The sequence below is a fragment of the Hippoglossus stenolepis genome, chromosome 6 (assembly GCF_022539355.2).
Source record: "Hippoglossus stenolepis isolate QCI-W04-F060 chromosome 6, HSTE1.2, whole genome shotgun sequence".
Lineage (NCBI taxonomy): Eukaryota > Metazoa > Chordata > Actinopteri > Pleuronectiformes > Pleuronectidae > Hippoglossus > Hippoglossus stenolepis.
This window is the reverse complement of record NC_061488.1, coordinates 19,480,552-19,498,522: the sequence shown is the minus strand read 5'-3', so window position 1 is coordinate 19,498,522 and position 17,971 is coordinate 19,480,552.

Here is a 17,971-nt window from a genome sequence, read left to right as displayed (position 1 = left end):
CACACTCCCTTTTAGCAGTGTACAAATCAGATGATGCAAAGAGCTATGGCCTCGATGCGGTGCTAGGCCCTATTGTGGAAGAGATCAGGTGTCTTGAGAGGGATGGCATTGCTACTACTATATATATATATATATATATATATATATATATATATATATATATATATATATATATATATATATATATATATATATATATATATATATATATATACACACATCTTTCAAGGTGTATTTAAGTTCACAGTTGTCCAGGTAGTGGGAGACTCCCTCTTCATGGAACTAAATTTTCAACTACATTTACTGCCAAAACACCTATTGTGTTCCATTACCCAAAAGTGATTCAAAAACTCGGCCAGTGGTGAATTCCCCAGCAATGCAGTTTGAGGCAAAACATGGATTCTTCAAACAGGTCAGTCATGTCACATGCAACAGTCGAAATATTTGCAAAACTATGGAATTTCTGCATCAGATAATGCAGTGGTACAATTTCCTGTGTGGCTCTGTGTAAAGTCACAATGCAGAAGTTGGTCCAGGGTCAACTACCTTTCTGGCCAACTTTGAGGGAGTTAAAGAGATCAAAAGCAGTCTTACAGGTATTCCCCTTTTCAGCTAATTGTTTGTGCCAGACTGGGTTACCTTTATAGAGCAAGCATGACAGTATTCCTGTCATATGACTCAGATGGAGAGACCAAGTTTGGGCTCATAAAAGCCATTTAGGCCCTGGAGCACACAACAAACACACTAACAATGAAGCGTGTTGCTCTGAAGTGGGAAATAAAAGGGTTTGAGATGCATTTTCTTGCATACTGTCTGATCTCCACTCAAGTTTTGGCAGCTGTTGCTGTGAGAGAGTTGCTTGATCATTATCCACAACATGCAGTCAAGTCATATAGAGAGCATATAGGACAATTTTTTAAAGACTACATGAGTATATGACACCTGTAAACACTAGTCACTGGTGTATATCAGTAAAAAGGGCCTGCCTGACATCACGCTCTTACTTGAAAACATTTGTCTTATTCGTTTAGTAATTAGTTATTTATGCTGTATAAAAAGTCATTTTTTCTACGATGCACAGTGATGATTTTGTTCTATAAATGAGTACTGGGATGGGATAAAGTACTGGAAAACTGGGATGGGATCAAATGTAAGTATTGTGGTGGCAGTTTCTGTAGAATAATGATACTCTATTGTATAATAATACACACATAACATTGTCTCGGAAAGTTCAACTAAAACACCTGCAGGTGGGCTCACCCCACACAGCCACCTAGTGTGACGTGTATAGAATGAGCACAGAGCACAGGAGAATCACTTCACTTATACAATCAGAAGCCTCCCTCGAGCAAAAATAAGTATTTTTGCCTCTTGATGTCTGACCAGGTTGGGCAGAGTTCCTGTCTCAGATCTCCGCCAGTCCCCTGATATGCTCTATGTATTTCATCTGTCTCCGAGATCCCCTATCTAGATTTACAACATCATCAAAACACTCCAGTCCTGTATACAATGCAGAGTTCCCCTCACCCATCACTATCAGACACACTCAATGTAGTGAAGTGGTGCCAAGACTCACAGTCACGTCATCAGCTTCACATTTGTTATCCACTCATCCTTACATATCTGTTCTTCTATTAAACATTACACAAATGTTTAATCTGTCATTACAGTATATATACTTATTTTTAGTTTAATCTCTTTTAATGTGTATATAAACTCAATATATTATATAAACTTGGCTTTTCTGCATAGATTGGAAATGCTGTGCCACCTGCTCCCCACATACCAGCCCTGATGTCCCAGCTACAATCCCCCCCCCATCAAGGAACAAACAGCACCAGTGGTTCAGATGCTACCATCTGTATCACATGTAGTTCCAGTATTTGTTGTATTCACTTTGTTTTGCAACACTAAATGGTAACAAAACCGTATCAGCTATGTTGTCTCTTCTTGCTGTTTTTCTCAGGATTCTTATGAATCTTGATGAGGATACTGTGATCACAGTTAAGCAGAGGCGTTGCCTTGTCCGAATTTTGGTTTCACACCTCATGGAGAATTTTGGAAATATGGTCCTTTATAGTCCAATGAAAGTTAGGGGGGTTCTTACACATTTGTGTAAAGTAGAAAATAAGAAATACAAAAAGAATCATCTGCCCCATCTCTATTCAGAAATCATTTTCATTTCTTGCCAGGGAATATGATATACCTAAAGACGCAACCACGGTTCAGGCACTGGATTCCTTGAAGACAGGCTTAAGAACATTACAAAGAGGCTGAGATCCATGATCAGGCTGCAAAGGCAAGACGATCCTGAGCCTGAAAGGGGCTACATACCAGATAATGGTTGAACTTTAAAATACTTTAAGTATAAGACCCATATAGTAATTGACAATATTCTTACGTGATTTTTTGAATCTAGCATATCCGAAGAGAAACCCAGACAGCCAAAAGAATGGCTGCGACCCAATTCCCAGCCCCTCAGCCAGGTGGAAGCAGACATGGAGGATACAGTCCTGTAAAGGGCAATGTGGTTTAGGGCAAATAACTCGAAAGGTATATGTGTTATACAGTTCCTGAATCTAACTGGAATATAATTTTATATATAATGGCATAGTATGGTAGCTACCACATTAAATTCCATATTTTAAATTGTTTTCCATTCTTTAGGTTGCCCAGGACTTTCTTGGTTTGCACAGAGAAGCTGCACCAAAACTTTTTTGAAAATATCACCATTACCATAGGTTTTATTATATTTGGATACAAAATTACTTATGCCATTCAACATCATATTGATAAATATGTTGTTGTTCCTACAGATGCCAAGGGGGAACTTGCCCTGAGACTGCTACCTCTAATGCTTCCACTGACTGTTTATAAAGTTGGCCAAAAAGTGGTCCGGCACAGCAATGAGGAGTCCGGGTTGGCCTTCATGGACCGTAAGTACAATTTGGATATTTAATGGGAAATGTTATTCATTTTAGGAACTACAACAAGGACGGTTCTCGAACTAGATTTTATAGAGTTCATTTTTGATTCAGTATCAAAATTGTTAGACCCCTAGTTTGGTATTCTATTTTCCTGTTTTCTCTTTGCATTTTAACATAGTTTCTATTCTTTCTTTCTTAGGCAGTAACAAACATGGTGGAATACCTCCACGCCAGCGCTCCTCTCAGGCATTTGTGACTCTGGCTGGACAGACTTCGGAGCAAAGCACACTGCTTGGGGCAGTTGACATGTGCTTCAAGACGTTTGACATCTTTGACGTTAAGTGCCCCAAGAACTGTGCTCCTGCACGGGAATTCCTGCAGGGAGTGGTGTATGAAATCTGAGGAAGTGAGACCACACCTGTGCAATTTCACCATACAGCTACTTGGTTGATAGTAGAGACACTGGAGGATTTGATCCCTTTTCTTCTGCTGCCCATGAGCCTTGACTTGTTCTAATGCCATGTATGGTTGGTCAAATAGCCAGCGGTTTATATGAAAACTACCCAGATTGGGTTGTTAATCCAGCATTTTTGAGTGAGGTTTGTCTTATGATAAATATAATGCTGTGAGAATGTGTGTGGATGTTTTTGCTTTATGTTGTGGGTACACAACTATGACTCAGCTAAGCAGAGTGATGAAGAAATGGGGCAAAGAGAAGAAGAAAACCACAGAGGGCCCTTGAACAACACTTTATGTGGGTCCTTAATCTTTTCAGCACATCACACAATATTTCAGCTGCACTTTATATTATTTATAGAAGAGGTGTGTGTATGTGATGTGGTTTACATATTGCCATTCATGCCAGGGGAGGAAAAACATATCCTTCACATGTTTGACCTGCTCATGTGTCCTCATCAATCAGTGAGTCAGTGGTGACACACGATGCTAGAGGACATTACTGGTGTGTCCACGTTCACAGCTAGCTATCATCGCCGGAATGTCTGTAGGTTTTAGAGTTAAGCGTCAAAACACAGTCACATATGAGACATGGAGATGTAGCAGAAATGGCTGCCTGTGTATAATTCTGCTGTTATGCGTGAAGCCTCAGCTGCAGTGTTTGGTTGGAACGAAACATGCAGACTCAGTATTATAAGGCAACGGCTGCAAATTACTCACATTAGTTACAATATAGTTCCCACTTTGCTCTGCAAGACAGCTGACAAGACATATGCTTTTGTTGTTGGATGTCTATTTTAAAATGGGCACAATAGTAAAGTCAGATAAAGTCAAGTCGGAGCAACTAATGAGCTGAGTTCCTTAAAAGGCGCTTTACAAATAAAGTGTATTATTATTATCATTATTATAAAAGTGGAGTTAGAAAAACCTTTACAATTAGTGAGGGATCCGTGACAGGTATTGAACTGCATTATAGGATTCAGTACTTTTGGTGTGTTAACCACTTAAAGCACTAAACAGTACAGCTGCACAATAGTACAAGACTGTTTGCAAAGACGGAGCAGAGCCCCAAGGACAAGCTTTTGATTAACCGGTTAATCAACGTTTAAACCCTCACCTGTCACAAGCTCTGTGGGGAGAAAGAACGAGGTTGCGAACAGCCACAATGTGTTTTCAGTCAGGTAGAGTAAAGCCGCTTCTCCTTCATGTTGAAAGGGGATAATTGAGGTGGTTTGTTCATCTAGTCAGGATGCCTCCTCTACACTGTCCTTGTGAGGTTTACCAGGCACTTCCAACCAGGAGGAGAACCTGCTGGAGGGACTGCACATCTCATCTGGCCTGGGTCCGCCTCGGAATCCCCCAGGAAAAGCTGGAAAGCATTGTTTAGGGAGTGGGTCATCTGGGATACCTTAATTGGCCAGCTACCTCCCCCAAGCCCAGATACGTGGAAGACGATGGACAGATGGATGGATGGACTTTAATAGGAACATGTGACTAAAACTGGGTAGTTCCTGATGTGGTGTGGTTATAGCTCATTCACCTCTAAATTTGTTGTATTATGCGTTGATTTTCTTCTCACTAAAGTTGGACAGAGTAGTTATCTAAGTGTTTCCATCCACAGAACTCCCACATTACGTTTCTGTTTTTTTGTATCATTCTGAGTAAAACTCTAGCGACTGCTGCTTTGCATTAAAATCCCTGGATATCAGCAGTTTCAGAAATAAACCAGCCTGTTTGGTGCCAACAACCATGTCCCAGTCAAATCCCCAGAGATCACATTTTCTCCACATTCTGATGTTTGATATGAACATAAACTGACGCTATAGACCCGTATCTGCAAGATATTATACATTGCACTGCTCCTACATAATTCCCTGGTTGAATACTTAAATAAGCAGATGTTAAGGGTCAGGTTCTTAATGGTGAGTATAAGGATTCGAAGGAAACTGAGATCTTCTGGAAATAAATTCTGCAAAAATAAGAAACAAAAGGTCGAGTTGGGTGCACAGTGAAAGAGGCATCCTAGCACTGAGCATTCCATAAAAGAAACATCTGGACTTTCACTTGTCACCACGTATACATGTCTCCAAAACACCCACATCAACATCCGACCTCTGTTTTGTAGTCGCACATTTGGAGTGCTGAGTGTTCTTTTTGAGTGACAAAACCATTTCATGCAGACTGGAGAGCATTCATTTATGCAGACTCTTGACTGATGTCAGCTGGACTGACAGGGGGATGAATGCAAAGAAAAGCTGGGGGCATCATACCCAGCAGCACAGAGGTGCCGGCACATCAAAGAGAGGAGCGAAGCTTTTTGATACAGAGGGGAGGACAGCAGGACAAGCTTCAACCCTGACAGTTCGCCACAGTGTGCTTTTGTAGATTACTGTTTGGTCTTTCCCAGGCGAACGGCGCACAGAAGGTAAGCAAGAGACAAACTGACAGAACACACATCAGGTTCTCTCCCTCTCTGCGTTAGCTGAGAGAAACGGCAGAAGCCAAAACAAAAGTTGTGTCAGATCTTTGAAGGGTCTGTGGCTCAGGGTCGGAGAGAGGAAACAAGAACGTTCAACTTTGATGCTGCAATCAGATACTTTGTGGGTTGTCTCAGCCAAAAGCTTCAAAGCATCATGTCAAATAAAGCCATATGATCATGTCTGCAGGACAAAGAGGTGAAAGCAACATGAACTGCCCTGTTTGTCTCCTACATTGACACTTCACAGGGTTTCCCTGTACTGATACAGAGAGGGAAACAGACTGTGGGTACAATAACCACAGACATCTGCTATTTTGGGCATGATTATCAATAAACCAATTACACAGCTTTTTTTTTCTTCTACAATATTACCATGTGTGTGTGGAATTACTGTGAATGCTGTCTGGCTTTCAAAACATTCATCAGCTTGTATTTTAGCAGCTTGGTGACACTGGCATTTAGGATGATGTCCTGCAGCTGGTTAAAATATTATCAGACGGTTTCAATTCAAAGTTGTACCTGTTTCTTCTGTTACTTGGGCACATCGCCTCGATAACTTACCTTACTTTAGGTTAAAGATACTACCACCAGTTTAATATATGTAAACGTTCTTTCGGATAAATCACGTTTTACTTTCATTAGTTTGCAGGTTACCCATTCGCCTAACTTGCAACTGTATAAAAAGAATTCAGCCATGAAATTAGAGTTTTTGATTATGTTTTATAGCAATAACTAGAATGCTATTTAATCACTTTGCATATTTTCAGGGAGAATTCCTACACATTCATATTAAAAGATGGTAGTTTAAGAGGAAGGATGGAGATAGTTTTGTTTTACAAACTGTTTATGTTGCATTTCCTTTAGTTTTACTTTGTCTTTTCAACCAGAAAGCTGCAGCTCATCCTGGACACTGCCGCCAGAGTCATGGATGAATCAATGTACTGGCTCCCTTTGTACCAGTGGATACATTTTCAAATCATATTATTAGTCTATAAAACACTAAGTGATCTCAGGCCCAAATACACGATGTACATTTGAAAGCATCCAGATCCCTCAGGTCATTTGGGACAAGATTACAGGTTGCCAATATCAAAAGAAAACATATTGATGCAGCTTTTAGTTTCTATTTTCTTCAGCTGCTACAGTTCATTGAAATTCAGGTTTAAAACACAATTTGTTTGCTGTCGCGTTTAAAAAAAAATGCACATTATTTTCACATTTGATTTTATAAATGCAATTTTAATGAGCTCTTGTTTTATTTTAAATGATGTTATCTATTCTATGCCTCTGTCAAGGACTTTGAATAACAAATGTATTTTTAATGGCCCTTTAATGTCTTACTTTTATTGTAGTTCCACCCCTTTGCAAAGAACTTTTAATTGCCCTGTGCCTCAATGGTGCTTTATAAATAAAGTTATACCTCCTTCTACTCTAGTCTATATCAGAGAAGGTATATGCAGCTTCTTTTCTCAGTTCACATCAATTTTTTTGGCTATGGGCAATATTGTATGTAAAGTAAATTTAAAACATAACAGGTATATTATGTATTGTGTATATAATCATATTTGGGATTTTTTTTGGGATGAGTCCTTCCAATTAAAACAAACCAACAAAATAATATAATTCCAGTATTAAACATTAGGTAAATCAAAGGACCAGTCAATTGGCTTGATCAATATTTTCATTTTGACTAATAGCTTCACGACAACTATGCTCCGTTGCAGCTAATAATCAACTTGTAATATGCAAGACTGTAATCCTGTATTCTGTCTTTCACACAAACAAACAAAACAGAAACAGAGTGAGAGCTCCCAGTGGATAAGTCTCACCAGCTCGTCCACTGGGCTCAGGGGGGACATTGTGTGTGGCACCATCTGCTTCACTATTCAGGGTTACATTAGACACTAGGAATTTAATTGTCAGCATGAATCTTTTGTAGTCATGCATTTTAGTGTAGTACAGTTTTTTAGACTTTATTAGCTGCAGTAATCGATTTTTTTATTTAGATAATGGAATAAAAGACACATATAAACATGAAATGAAATGTCATGACTCCATGAAACCTTTTTTTTAAAATCTACAAATAATTATTTGTTCTGTTGTAGTTTCAGAAACACTGAATAATTGTAATTTCAAATAAATGGAAAAACGGAGGAGCTCCATTTTAGCTATTGTCACATTGAAATAATTTTGGACAACACAGGTGATGAGATACTGATAAGATACTGATAAGATACATACTTCTGCGTTTAACATTTATATGTGATTTGATTTTGTGCATTAGCACAAAACTTCCCAAAATTATAATTAAACCTCAACAATGTTGCATCTATAACCCTCTGTACAATATACTTAAACATAGAAATGCTTTCTCAAATAACCTTAGCCGTAACTAGCCACTTGAGAAGGAGATCTCACATGATCATCTGAAGTTAAAAAACTGGTTTCACAAGGACAGGAAAACAAAGTAAATACAAAAAAGACAGCACATGTGGAGGAAAGCTGAACACAGGTCTGCACTTAAACATGCATGGTGTCAATTAAAAGTAACTGACATGTATTCCATCGAGGAAACCTCACCACCACCCACACATACCCATTTGCATTATCTCAAGGGATTCCAAGCACTTCAGCTTTCTATCTACAAATAAGCCTGCAGCTATGAATTATATACCATAATGCTCTCCGCAATTGATTTATTATATGTCATGTGATAGAAATCAACAGCTTAAGAACAAGCACAAAGCTCAGAGGTTGAGGGCACATGAGCCCATTGGTGGAAGATGGATGGCTTCACAAGGCCACAATCAATTATGGTTAAATATGGGGGAAGAGAGAAATTGACACGTTTACACCAACAGTAATAGTACTTTTTAATATTTCCTACTACCACTTTAACTAGTACTACGACCTACATTATATAATTATTAGATATATAATAACTGTCTTCTACACCAGCACCATCTCTGTTAAACAAAGACAGAATGAGTAATAATGATATAGTATGTGAAGTTAAACATAAGCAAAAAACAAATAATGCCTGACAACCCTCAACACAAAATCATTGGGCTGAAAAGCAGCAACAAAGAAAAGGTTGGTACAACAATCTGCTTGACTTGAAAACACGATGCTCCACATTAAACTGTCTGACCCAAATCTGGAAAACCAGCTGTGAATAGCATCACCAACACAACCATCTGACATCAGCCACCACATCAAAGAGAAGCAGTTCTAACCATCCCATTAGAGAAGTTAGTTTTATGTATGGGTTTAATAATTTAGTATAGGATGTGATAAAAGTTGAAATGGCCTTTGAAAGGAAAAAGGTTCCCCACCCCTGACCTAGTTGCAGCTGTGGTAACCACATGTTTAATTCATCATTAAGGTAGAGCTAAGATTGTATTTTTGGGACAACATTTTGTCATTGTGACAGCCTGGACCTCTGCCTCTGTGTTTCACACACTACCCTACTTTTAGTTTACTATTTTAAAAATGATCACAAACATTATGCACAAAACCTGCTCTTCGGTTGATGTTGCTTTGAAATGTTCCTCTCAGGATTACATTTTGAATGCACTGTGTTGTTGCTTTAAGCCCTGTTTCTGTTAAAGGTCTTTGTTTAGCTGGAGCTTTACAGAACTAGGCTACAGTGTGCAGGGCTATATGCAAATATGTTCATTTAACAGCTGTTAAATTAAGCTGTGTGTTTTATTTAACTTGGCAGTGAAAGCACAGATTAATATAAACGTTACTATATAGGCTCTTTCCTGTTCCCTCCAAATACTAAAACACATATATCACCTACAGTATATATGTCACACACTTGCCTGATTTGAGTGATCTGGATGGGCCGGCGAGTGCGTGGTAACAGAGCTTTTATTTTCTTTCTATGTCTGAAAGAGCCAAAGGAGAGACAGAGACAGTGGCATAAATGTATGTGACAATTTGTACTCAATGCTCGAGATATGGTAATTTACTTATCCTACATAGAACAAGCCACAGTGCATTGAGTACATTCAAAAGATCACCCACCCCTTATTGTAGTAGTAAGTAATGTAAGCCTCTAGGTTTGATAGTTCCTCCAGTATACAGAAATTACACTCTGAACAAGAACAAAGAAACACACATGATGTCTCTGTCACTTCAAGCCTCCCTCAGTGCCATGCCCATCTGGGTTTGTTTACATATGGTTTCCCAATCAAAAGCTTAATTTTGGTGACATAACTAAAAAGAGGACACAATAAATGTTAAACTGTAATGGTTTAACGTCTAAATTTGATTAAAAACCCAAACATGATTGGAATCTGCTTAAATGGGTGCAACTCCTGAAGTGGGACACAGCTCCTGGGTCATATAGAGACAAATAACCTGCATGATTGCTAAGGTTGGTGGACTTTTTAGGATTGGAACTTTATAGGGTGCCAATATGTCAGATATGTATCCAAACCTAAGTTTATATACAATAAAACTGACAATGATTTCATCTAAACTACTGCACAGATCAAAATGATCTGCCCGGATCCGAGTGTTTCCTCTCAACCAGCAGTAACATGAGTTGAATCAAAAACCACTCTGGATGTGGGATTCAGGTTCTGCCTTACTGGGACTATGTCATTATGAAAAGCAGTATAATACCAACTTAACAACAGCACCACAGCTGCGGTTTTCCGTTTTTACCTGCAGAATGACGAGGCAGAGAAGCATTACCATATGGGTACAGCCCACAGAAAGACATTTAGTGGAGCTTGAGATAAGCTAGCGGGCTTGTGTATGCTATATCTCAGCTCTGCTCTCAAATCCAAAAGCAGCCTTCCGGTCTTTTATCTGATTGCCTATGCATATCAGAGTCACAGACAAACAAACACTCGCACTGCCAACAGAGCCGACTGTGTGTTCAGGTTGTCATTGTGTCTTTTTCATGAGATTGTAGCCGTACTTGCTTCCAGCCTCCCATACAATACTCCCTGAGTAGGAATAATTTAATTTGTTGCAATTTTTCTACACAGAACTTTATCTATGTGAATAACACTTGAGCAATCACTCAGTAATTTTGTTCAGGCTATCCAAGGAGATTAAGGAAATCACATCTCGGAGGGAAAAAGGAGGAGAGCGAGGCTTTACATACTCTCGCAGTGTGTGACTTCTCAAATCACCCCGCTTTGTATGCGTCACTCTCAAATGTTGGTGGCGATTTTCGTCTGCTCCGCCTGTTCCCCATGCCTCAAGAGGAGGCTGGTAATCACTGCAATTAACATTCTTCTAATTAAGGCTTGGTAGTGCCTTAATAGAGCGCACAATACTGGCAAATTAATCCGTGCACAGATAATAAATCTGATTTGAGAGAGCACAAAATCATTAACCCCATGACCCAATGACACTATCCAGCAGAGTGTGTGAGATGCAGTGATTGGTTGCAGCAGGGGACACGGCTCTTGTTGGCATCATCTTTGAAACAATTAACAGGTTTTTCTTTTCTTAATACTTTGTGTTGCTGTGATGCTTTACATGTTTTCAGAGACTGTCAGGAAAACATTTAAAGTGCAGTTCAATGCATTTCAGGCAGCACTTTGTTTCAATTAATCCCTTGATATTGTAGAACTGACGACACAAGGAAAAATGTACAACGACATATGTAAAAATATGCTACATCTCCAAAAGTATAACACATGCATATAGATCAGGGGTAAATGGTAAATGGTCTGTATTTATATAGAGCTTTAGTCCTGATGACCACTCGATACAGTACCGCTTTGCCATTCACACACACATTCATACAGTGCATCTGTGGGAAGCACATTTTTTCCTATGAGGGGCCATTCGGGGTGATGCATCTTGCCCAAGGACACTTCGACATGGGGAAGACTGGGATTGAGCCGCCGACCTTTTGGTTGGAGGCCGACCGCTCTACCCCTCAGCCACAGTCTAACCTAAAGATAGTTTCATCTGGCCAACAAGAAAATTCATTAATGCAAAGAAAGCACCTAAGTGCAAATAAAGAAAAGTAGGTGCTAAGTGTTGCACTTTTTAATTGACTATTTTTTTTTTGTTGAAGTAAAAGACAGGTCGGTTTGTCTTGGTTGATGGAAATTACAAGGACAAATATGCTCGGATCAAGTTGACTTTCTATGGAACAGTGAGTTGTTATTTAGGCCAGTTTTGTGGAAAGTGCGCTAATGAAGGAGACTTTGAGTGCTGGTTGTTCCAAAGAGACAGTTTGTCTCAAAGAACCAAGGCAGAGACGAGCAATGGTACAACTCCAGACGAGCAATATCCTATTCCTACTGGTTGAAAAAACACTGTATTAATAAGGACAAGGCAAGAAATGTACAGTTTTCTCTCAGACAACAGAAATATTACCTAACTAGACATTTTTGTATTTTGAATTATAGCTACAGTTCAATACGAGTAACAACTTAGTCTTGGAAAGCATGGCACCACAAAAGGTGGCTCCCAACCCCTGATATAGAAAATATGTATGTCCACATGCTTTTTGTTCAGAGGATGTTTGGCTTGGTTTGTGTTCCACTTACAAGAAACCTTAATGCAACAGCATACAATGATACTTTCGACAATACTTTGTTTGATGTTATCCCGACAGCTTTCTCAGAAGAGTGGGGGGGGATGAGGTGGACGCTTTTAAATGGTTGGTTCATTAATCACATATGGGCTGAATCTGGGGCCATCCATGCAGTTGTTTCCTTGTGTTGTTTTTATATCTGGGCTAAAACAATGCTTGATATACTGTTTTCTTCAAAACAAAAGAAACATATAGAGTTAATGGATTCAACATTGTGTGCCGGAGTTGAATAGACATTCAGCTCCGTGGCATTTTTCTGTCTGTGTCTGTCTCCTTTTTTTCTCAGACTCGATGCGCTGCTGTCGCTCTCTCCACCTACATGTTTCCAGTGCACAGCAGCCTTTTGTTGGAGGCTGTTAAAAGCCATTCTGGGAAATACAGAAAATTGCAAACTGTAGCAAGAGTTGACAATGCCGGCTGAGAGGAAATGGGTACGGGAGAAATGTAAATTACAACACTTCAGCTGCTGGAGCACAAGTTGAAAATCAGACAGTTCTGTTGTAGAACAATGTCAGAGCATACGAGTATGGATTTATGACACTCAAGGCTGGATCACCCAACACGTCGTATAGAGAGACCCAGAGAGGGAACAGGAGTTCCAGTGTCACTGCAAGTTTAGGTAATTTGAATAACTGCTAATCTATTAGGGATTGTGCAAAATAAAAATAAAAATCTCAATACAACACGGCATGTACAGCTTTGTCTCAGTATTGCTCTGTGGTCAATGAGAACTCTGAGCCAACAGATGACAATAGATAGTTGGGTTAATTGGGGCACAAGGCAAAAACATCTCTAATCAGTTACTTCAGCCAGGATGTCCCTGTATCATATCATACCAATTTGGACCCAGTCTCCTCATGCACACTTAGTGGGTAGTAGATGCATCTTGGTAAACAACAACCCGAGTTGGATCTTTGAATATAATGGCCAAATGGGAAGAGTTTGCGTGAATCTTTCTGATCCAATCTAGTCTCGAAACCAGACACACTCGGCTCACAATTCTTCAGAGAGTCTTTCACTGCACTCCGGTTGCTAAATTAAGCAATGAATGCCATGCTTTGTGGTGCACATGACTCCCAACCAAAACAGGTCAGCCAGAAGGAGAACAGAGATCCACATCATGCTTCCTCAAAGTGTCAAAGTTAAGCAACCGCACCCACAGCGTGTACGTGCGTGTTAGATATTGGGGTTTCTAACTCACGGAGGAAACATCAAGTTTAAAGTGTCAATGAACGAAAAAATTGGGTGATAAAGTTATCGCATGCTAATGTAGGAAATTACCAGACTCAGAGGGATGTTTTGCAGAATAAGACTTTACATAAGAATTTGTCATGACCCTGAGCCCTAAAACTGAGAGCATCTGGATTTTCTGTTGCACGGACTCTTTTGATTATGTACATTTTTCATGTGTTTGGATTTGTTTTGTGTTGTTTCTGAGTTCGGTTTCCTGTTTTGCTCCTTGTGTCTCTCTGTCTATATTTCCCGCATCTGTTCCTAATGTGTTTCCCCTGTGTTCTATCATCCTTGCTTCCCTTGTGTTTAAGTCTCTGTGCTTCCCTTTGTCTTTGTCAGTTCATCTTGTCCTCTGTTTCCACATTGGTGGCATATCCTCGTGTTTCAGTTTCTGTTTTCATTTAAGAATCTACCTTTGTTTCTTCACTGATAACTTGAGGCTACTGATTGCTGCCTCAGTAAGATTGATTTGTTTTCTCTTTTTTTCTTAATAAATTATTAATTCAATGAATGAGATGCAGTGTCTGGGTCCTCTGTTGAAATCCATAGCAAAATTATAGAAGATCTGTGAGATTTCCTCGTCTAATTCAATTTTATTTCAACAATCCATTTCTTTTTATTCTTTTCCCCGCTCATGGTGTTGCTTAGCAACTTTTATAAAATACAAACAAAAATAACAGTATCAGCATCAGTACTTTTGAATCTGCTTGTGTAAATCAGGCCAGTGGTCACTGGTATGTATATCACAGAGACATTAGTGAGCCAAATGTATGACTCATGTTTGGGTCTGGGCCAGTGCTCATAATAAGATAACCTCTAAATTACCGTTATTAGCATAATTCTCCAAATAGTATCCCACTCACTTTGCATAGCTTTGTTAAATTAGCCTGCATTAAAAGACAGTTTCCGCCTCTGGTATGTTACACCGATTGTGATCTTTAGTGATGTTTGCTGCTGTAATCCGGCAGCGGAGGAATTTTCTCTGTGTCTTTCAAAGTAACTAGGCTCTGCACTCACACATATATGCATTGTCAATAATTCAATGAGCTCCCCTGAGACGTTGGCAGAGGAATGATCTACAGTGCAGCCTGTATTGGCAATCGCACTTAGACCTCATCCGAGATATTGTTTGTTTGGTGCATAGTCAATATGCTGGCAGCTCTATCTCTATGATTGATACGATCCTTGGTATTGGCCCCAACTTTTCATTGAGGAGAACGCCTCCTACTGATTTATGCCGTCATGCGAGCAGCTCAATTCCTCATAATCCTTTGTTTTTTTAATGGTGTTCGCAGGTGGGCTCCGTTTTCCCCCGACCACAAGCTCCTCTCAACGGTTCTGTTCCCCTCTCCTCTCTTGTAACATTCCTTCATTAAATCTTTTAAGAGTCAGTAGCTGCCCTGCACTTGGGAGTTAGATCAAGTGTTGAACACACTTCATTATTATTTATTAAGTCATTTTTGCAAAGTGCGGCTCAACATGCTAGGTGGGTTCGTGTGGCCTTGGGATGACACACACATCCCGGTTGGCTGAGGGCCACGAGGGACACCAGCGAGCAGCTGTTCCTGGAGCAGTGGGTTCTCCCAGCAAGGCAGATGGAGCTACCGGTGCTACAGTATGTGTGAGAGTGTGTGTGTGTGTGTGTGTGTGTGTGTCTACTCAGTTACCTAACAGCCAAGAGGCCATATGGACACTTAGATTTATTAATTATCTTTCTATCATTAGCAAACTCTATAGCAACTACACCATCTCTTCATCCCCCTTCAATTGTGTCAGCTCAATACTAAACTATAAGATATTCAGTGTTTCCACTTCCTACAATCGTCAGGACTTTTTTCTATGCAGACTTTTTTTTTTAATTGAACAATCACCTGAGTGAATGGAATTGCTCAATGACTGGAAAGCTTCAAACTCAGTCCCCTTGAGCTCTTGCTGTTGCAGCTCCACTGTCTGTCTTTAACTAAACTCCCATGGCAGCACAGAGAAATTCCAGTGCCATGGGTAAATTGCTTGTATGTTTAATCTGTATGGAAGGATTTCAGGGAGCCAGGAACTGTAAATGCATTTTAGTATGGTGATGCGTTTTTCCGCCTTGACTTTCAGAATTCATTGCGCGCATTTGTGATTTTAAAGAATGAGTGCAGTCGCAAACAGTGAACTGCCAGGCAGAAGAATGTCTTCCCTGATGCAGCCAGTGTTAGTGGGCAAGAGGAGGCTCAGTTAATTTAATTCTCCAGTCCAGTGGTGAGGATGGCTGCGTTCAGCAGCCAAAATGCTGCGAACACTTGACTCATGACAGAGGTCAATTTAAGACTGGAGACCCACCAAATAGCTGAGGGGGAATTCATAAACATCCCTCATTGACACGTTCCCACTGAATCTCAATAGAGAAATTGACCAGTATAAGTTTACATGTTTTAAGATGAAGCTCTTTTACTTTATTGTTTCATCTTCATTTCCTCTTGGGAAATAGCAGTTGGGTCTAAAACAAGGTTGGCATTTCTGAACCTCATCTTTACAGAGTAATTATCTGTTAATGTTGTGTGATGTGTGTTCTCATGTTGTATCATAGTGCTCTCAGTTTATTCTGTTGTAACTGGCATCTCAACAAATAACCACAGTGTTATGAGACATGTCTGCTAGCCACTGCTAACAGGCGGCTGTGTTAAACGCCGCTGCTTCACATTTCCACATGCAAATGGGTTTTTTGAGGCAAACACCTGGGGACACTATGGTGAACAGCAGCAAGGTTCTTGTTATCATGCAGAAGGATTTCCACTGTCCTCATTTGACTTTTACAGTAATATTATAGTTAATGAAGTTTAATCTGAAGTGTAGTACAGCAGTTAATCAGTTAAACTGAGTTCAAATATAAAAATCATTTTCAAGATGGTTTGAATCCAATTACTATTTATAAGGTAGAGTATGGTATAACACATAACAGCATCTCAATAAAGGTTATTCAAAACAGAACCAGCACACTAGTAGTGAAAGCACAAGTTGTTGTTTTTGTTGAATCAATCAATATTCTAACACATAATGTTCAATTAAAACCTGCCACTAGAGAACATCCACGGACGACTGAATGATGCCTTAATGCATCAGTTTATTTCAGCACACATGAATGAGGTGACATTTACTAAGACTGTAACAGGCTGAGCTGGACCAGGACCAAGCACTGCTAATAAGCACTCAACACAAAGTAAAGCGCTGGCCGATGGGGATAAATCAATATTGAGGATGGCACCAGAGGATCATTTAAAAGAGTTATTATGAGTAATTCAGTCAGGTAAATGAATGTCCACTCTTCAAGGCAGTTTATCGAGTAGTCACAGAGCTAGATCATCCGGAGCAGATTTTCAACTGAGTGGTAAAGATACAAGTTGCTGCGTCAGCCTCGCTGCTTGCAGGGCTCTTAGGTACCGATTATTGGATTTAACTTCAGAAGCAAGACTTTGTTAATGTCCGAAAGTAATTTCTCAGATTAAACAATCAAATTCCCTTTGACCACTGAAATCTAAATCACTTGATCCATGAGTCAAAGTGACAACTAATCAAAAGTTGAGAGAAAATAAATTCTGATTTAATTTTCTCATAAATATCAATCTTCTGAATTGGTTTCATCGAGATCCATTATTCATTCTCCGAGAAATCATGAATGGTGTTGAACAATGCCTGATCTCACTATGTTAAAGATATTGAGATAAAACATCCTGAACCTGCCCCCTGATCTGCACCAGATTGACTGTGTTCTTCCTGAACCCACAGCAGATCTTTCCACCAGGTTTTGTGTTAGTCCCTTTGGTTGTTTTTGTGTAATCCTGCTAAGCACCAGACAAACAAACAACCATTGATGGAAACATAACCTCCTTGGTGGAGGTAATAATAAGATGTGTGTAGCAAGCTTTTCACATCAACCTTTTTATAAACAGTTACCTAACAGCCTTTTTTGTAAAAAAAAAAAAAATAAATAAAAAGCTTCTGGTGGTTATTGTCTTATTACCTGAGGTAACAAATACAGTGTGTTGTAAGGACGGGAGATACAACTCTCACTCTTTCACTGCCTCATTGTGCTTTAATTTCCTGCACACAGTGTTTAATGTGCCCTGTGAATTATGTTGTTTTATTGGAGTGTCGTATATTGCTTGAGCTCTTGTAATATTCCAGAGCTCATCTCTCCTTTTATAAAGTTTTTACTGTTGTGTCTCAAGTTTGAGACCCCATGTAAATAAGTTAATATCAAGCCTAATGCAAAATAAAAATGAGAGTGGTTGTTTATGAGATTCCCCCTGTCGCTGG